This window comes from Lepisosteus oculatus, chromosome 28 (assembly GCF_040954835.1).
Source record: "Lepisosteus oculatus isolate fLepOcu1 chromosome 28, fLepOcu1.hap2, whole genome shotgun sequence".
Classification (NCBI taxonomy): domain Eukaryota; kingdom Metazoa; phylum Chordata; class Actinopteri; order Semionotiformes; family Lepisosteidae; genus Lepisosteus; species Lepisosteus oculatus.
In genome coordinates this window covers 6,353,214-6,359,112 of record NC_090723.1, presented here as the reverse complement: position 1 = coordinate 6,359,112, position 5,899 = coordinate 6,353,214, and positions in this window count along the sequence as shown.

Here is a 5,899-nt window from a genome sequence, read left to right as displayed (position 1 = left end):
TTACATTGCGCTTCAAAGATTGACCAATCAGATCCCGCGAAGCCTACTGACTTCCGTTTGAAATTGTTTTTTTTTCGTGGCTGTTTCCGCTCAAGTGCTGTCATTGACCAATCACAGGACACAGCAACATGTTCTTCGTCTCACATTGGTTATCGTGGACAGGACGGGGCGGTGCGTCGCAAGTTGAAATAGCCAATCACATCAAGAGAGGAGAGTAACCAGCATTGGTTTCGCGCTGAATCGTAGGTTTAATAATCTTTAAGCAGCTGTAGGGTTTTTTTTAATAGCTTTGATCCAAAATGCACTACGATTGTGCAAAGCTGGACTTTAAACGTTGTTGTTATAAGATTTTTATTTTGTTTGTGCAGTTATGTATCCGTACTTTAAACTGTATGCAGTAACGCTGTATGTAAAAAGACTTCCCCCGAATACAGGACTCTATATTATGACTCCATGTGGAAACCTCTCTGGAGCTTGAGAACACGTTATTTGCCGCGGCAGGACCAGCTCGCTAGCATAATCAGGAAGAAATGTCGACTATGTGTACCGATAAGGATATCCGATAGATGGCATCGTGTTCCAAGCAAAAGTTAACACGTGAAGACCAGCAAAAAAAGCTATTTCTCGCTGTAACCCCCCGTCACTGTACGCTCTCACCCCACCCCGTTTGTGTTTATCTGTGGAAAGTAATTTTCACCAGTCTGGTCACCCCCCATTTGCAACATTATTATTATTATTAGGAACAAGTAATAGGTTTATTCCATTCTGAAAAGAAGAAAGAAAACAACGTTTCGGCCATGGAGCCTTCTTCCGGTGTGAGCATATTATTATTATTATTATTATTATTATTATTATTATTATTATTATTATTATTATTATTTTATTATTATTATTATTATTTTATTATTGTTGTTGTTGTTACCATCCTCCTCAGCCTTTGTGACTGTTGTTTTTTGTTTTGTTTAATATAATATATATTTAGCTCATGACTAAACGTGTCCGTGGTCTCCTCTATATATTATAATTGTGTTTTATCTTGTGTATTCTTCTTATTGTTGTTGTCATCCTGCAAAGCACTTTGAGAAGCCACCTTTAAAGGCGCTATATAAAATAAAGTTTATTATTATATATTATTATTATTATGACATGGGACTCACTGTAACCTCAGTCTGGCCTGTAACCATGTGCACACTGTCTCCACGCTGAGCCCACTGTCTGCACTGTCCTCTCCCTGTTCTCTGAACCCTTCTTCCTTCAGTACTTGTGTTTTACAAGTGAGCTATTTGACAAAGTGGCTGAGAGGCGCCTGGAGATTCCAGGCTTGTCAGAGGTACTGTTCATCTATCTGTTTGATAGCCACTTTCTCCAGTTCACAGTGTGCTTGCCCAGCACCTTCACATACCAGTTTCAGCCGGATGTGGGAGCAGGTCAGGGCCTGGGCTTATTAACGCTGCCGTTGGAGTATGCTACACACATATCTACGCCTGCATCGGGCCTGCTCGTCCACTGCACTTGGGCGGCCGTCCGATCGCTGGCCTGAGAGCCCTGGCTCGGGCAGGGGATGTTTTCTGTCAGCCCGCGTGCTCTGTTAATACTGAGTGACAGCTGTGGGCCCCGTGCTGATGCCGGAGTGAGCAGGCTCCAAACAGCGGAGGGGCTGTGCTGTGGATCCCAAGGGGGGCCCTGCTGATCCTCAAGGTCAGGCTAAATTTAGCCCAGGCAAGGTTGCTGATAGAAGCCCATCCCAATGCGTTGATGCTGATCAGCGAGGCCAGACTGCAGTGCTGCAAGATGGCCACTCAACACAGCAAAAGCAGATCTTCCTGGGACACACTTTATTGCTTGATGTCATTAGTTCTGTCTGGCCCTCAGCCCTTGTGACTTGGTGAAGGTATTGAAAGACAGGGTTATTCTGAGATCCTATCTTACAGTACATGCCTAAGGATCTTTGTTTCGTGGGAGACCTTTATTGCAGCAAAATGACATTTAGATAGATGGTTTGCGGTTAGGAAAAAAAAAACCATTGCATACCAGTTTCTCCTTGCAAGTGATTCCAAAATGTCAAAAACAGCATCTCAGAACGCAGAAGTCATTGACATTTCCTTTTGAAATATAAGCCATTTCAAATCCTGAACAGAACACATCATAGATGTGGCCATTTTAGATGGGTGTTTATTGTTTTGAAAGTGTGCTTCATGATTTCATGATTTAAAATGCCAGAAGTGCAGGAGAAAGAAGCATTAGAATACGTTTGATGTCACAGTGCCCCCTGCTGGAGGGATCAGTGTCTCAGGTGCTGTCAAGCAGTTGCGTTCACTTTTATTGGAGGTTCCCAAGTGTCCATCTCACCTACCATCCCTCCTTTACAGCACAGCTAGAGGGCACACGTCCATGAATTTTCAAAACTGCTTTCCTCCGATTTTAACTTCAATAAAAAGCCTACTGATTGTAATTGTGATTGTAAGACGCCTTTAACTATTTTTAATCTCCAGCGGAAGCGCACAGTGCCTTTGCTTGCACCGGGCACTGTAAAATTCAGCCTCAGTAAGTCCAAGGAGGTGCCGGAAATGCCCGGCACTGGTCGGAAAGGAGGTCAGTGCCGACCAGTGCGGGAGAGATGGCCGGGGCAGTCTCGGATTCAGCATTGATCCACTCCTGACTGTGGGCTGTAACACAGCGAAGAGTAGACCCTGGGAAAGCACCACAGGAGCGATGAAAATGGACGGGGAAGAGGCCGGGCGGACTGCTATCAAAGTCCTCCCTCCCTTGGTCAGGCAGCAGAGCAGAGCTCAGCCCGAGAGTGCAAGACTGAGCAAGGAAGGCACAGACTGCATCAATAACAGAGTCCAGCCACTTGACGGCTGTGGCCCTGTGCCATGACGATCCGGCACTCTGCACTAGACTGGAATCCATTGTTTGGCCTGACAATGGTATCCATTATTCCCAGCTGTCAGAGCTGGGGTGGGGTTAGCATTGGAGTGAACAACAGAGTAGAGTTATATTTAGAGTCACAATAAGGTTTAGGGAGAAAAGCTGGATTACGCTCAATAATGGCACAAACTTAGAGTTAGATTTAAAGTTATGTTTAGCCTTAAGGTTCTGGACTGGGTTTGGGCGTGGGATATCCTAAAATAGTTGAAGGCGACAACTTTAAATTTGTCTAGAACCCCCCCCCCCAAAAAAAACAAGCAGGAAAACCAAAAGCATGTCCTGTGGTGACATGCAAGCAGCAAAGCTGAAATTGTTTTCCCTGCAATTGCTCCTTCAGGCAATTATGTTATTCATCCTTGATGTTGCGCTGAAATCTTTCTCTCTGCATCTCTAATGTATTCATTAGCTGTTTGGATGTCATTATGCAGCGTGCCGCCAGCGGATATTCAGGTTAGCAAACCGTCAGGATCTTGATGATTGCTGCACTTACTATTAATAAAATATTAGCTGTGTTTTGCAGTGAAGGTGTTAACCCTTCAGTTTCAATAGCATACCGCTTCGTTAATTTCTGAACCCCTATTTTACCGCGGTCTGCTTTTTCCGCTCATTCTGGGGCTCTTTCACTCTTCGCCAGGAGTGCTACACTTGTTGGACAAAATATTAGGACCCCCCCCCCTGCTGCAAACACAGCAGAGGACGTAGCTTGTATTCTGCAAAATTCTGATCTGTTTGCAGCCCCCATTCTTCTTCTTCTTAATGTATGCGTCTCCAATTGTTCTCCTTATATCCACCCAGCCTGGAAGAGCTAATCATGTGTTTTTCACATTTTGATGCCCAGCTCACGAACCCCACAACCGCACACAGGGAGGAGAGAACGAGAAAGGTGGGGCAACGCCCTCCGATCCACCCACCTCTGAGCCGCTTGTCTTAAAGGCATCCAAGGTGCCACACTGCCCCCTGCAGGAGAGGCTGTTTACCAACAGCCCCGTGAGCCTGCAAGTCCCTGGGAGGCCACAGGGGGTCACTGTCGCTAACATCCAAGACCTCTCTAGCTGACTAATCCCCCTTCCCCACCCTCTGCAGCTCTCGGCCAACTGTTCACCACCATTCTGGGATTCCCAGACATCCCAGCATCCCAGTTAGTGACCTGACCCGGGCTCGAACCTGAGGTCACAGAACTCTACCTAATGCTCAGGCAAGCATATTACCATTTGAGCCACTGAGCCATCCCCCAGCTCCTCTAGCTGGGTCACCTTCAGTCGAGGTTGTGATACTGTGTGTTCAGAAAGTCTGGGGATCGAAGTCTGTCTCAGGCTCTTCATGGCCTGCATCTTTGACTGGGGGTGGGGGTTGCTAATATTTTGGCCAGTGAGTGTGGAATATGGCACACAAGTTTGTCACTGCTTTAGAAAGGCTCCTCACAGCTGTCAACGTCAGTATTTTTCATAATGTTGTTATTTATTTAGTGTAACATGCAAAAGTACAAATTAACACGCACAAATGCCTTGGGATTCTAAAACAAGATGGAGAACTTCAGTTATGTGGGCACAATACATTCAAGCAAAAGATTTGTGACCTGCTCATAATACATATTGTAACAAACACATACCTTGAGTATCAGCAAAATGATGCCTTCTAGCAATAAACAAATTAATGAATTATAAAATAATTAATCAAGACTCCTTTACCCCTGCATTTGTGAATTTTATCTGGTTTAACACCAAAGGAGTGTCCAACCTCCACTGTGGTCTCCTTGCAGAGGAATGGTGAAAGGGAGCAACAGGAAAGGAGTTTGATTGTAAATTGCACATCAGAGGGATAACAAAACACACTGTCACCTCAGCAGAGCAAATAGCACATGCAAACATGAGTGTCACTGAGCAGTTTATTTTTCTTCCATTAGGTTCCTCCAGCAGTAACTCCTCCAGAGCTCCCTAATATTACCGAAAACAACACTGCAGCTATTGTTTAAGCCTACTGCTACTGCCATTAATATTCATAACAACAACCAGAACTGCAGTGAAGCTGTTGAGGACAATGATAACAGAAACAGTGTGCAGTACCATTCATGTTGCTTGGCAAAGGACTTGTCTGATTATCTAGAGTTGTTACCCAGATGGTGACTTAAAACCAGAAATTCCTTTTTTTTTAAAAAAAAGATGGTCAATCATTTCTAAATGCAGATGGTACAGTTTCGTTATTACAATCCATGGACAAAGAGGGCCTTTGGTGAGAGTTGTTGTTGTCAATTTGCAGAGCTCTTTCTTGTCCCATGCAGGCCAGTGGGGGGGGGTGTTAATGTGTTTTCCTGCTCTAAGTGCTTTAGTTATCAGTGGGATTTGTGGTCCAGGTGTTCTGCCTCTCTAGGTGCCCAGACAGGAGCTAATGAATGTTGGCGGTGCCTGGCAGATTGTCCATCAGGAGATGGTCTGTTTTAATGAGGTGGTTTATAATGAGTCTGCCCATCGCCGTCAGGGGACAGGAAGAGGGTTCGCCCTGTGAAACACCAAAGAAAGAGAGAGCACCACAATGCACAGCAGGTTCTCAGACTTTCACATCTCCCTTTAACGCACTGAGGCTGTCTGTGCAGCGAAGCAGGGGGCGCTCTGTGCCCACATATTCTTAATTTCTTCAGATTAATCCCCCAGCTAATCTGAAGCACACGTGCAAAAAGTTATTACAAGTCAACTCACAGAGCTATTTATATGGGAGGAGGATAAGAACATGGTGCCTGGGAACCTAAAAGAGATCTAAAAATGGCTCTTCAGTTGGTTTCATACAGTGCTGACAAGGGCAAAACAAAAATGAAGGAAATGTGCAGATAAGGGGGGGATCAATTTAGGGTTGCGCAGTGCATTGAAGCTCACTGCTGCAGTTTTATGAATGTAAACTAGAGCAAGGCCTGCTGGACTACTCACTCTGCAAGGGAGGTCTTTTGCATTCAGTAGTCCGTCCAGCTCCCTGCACC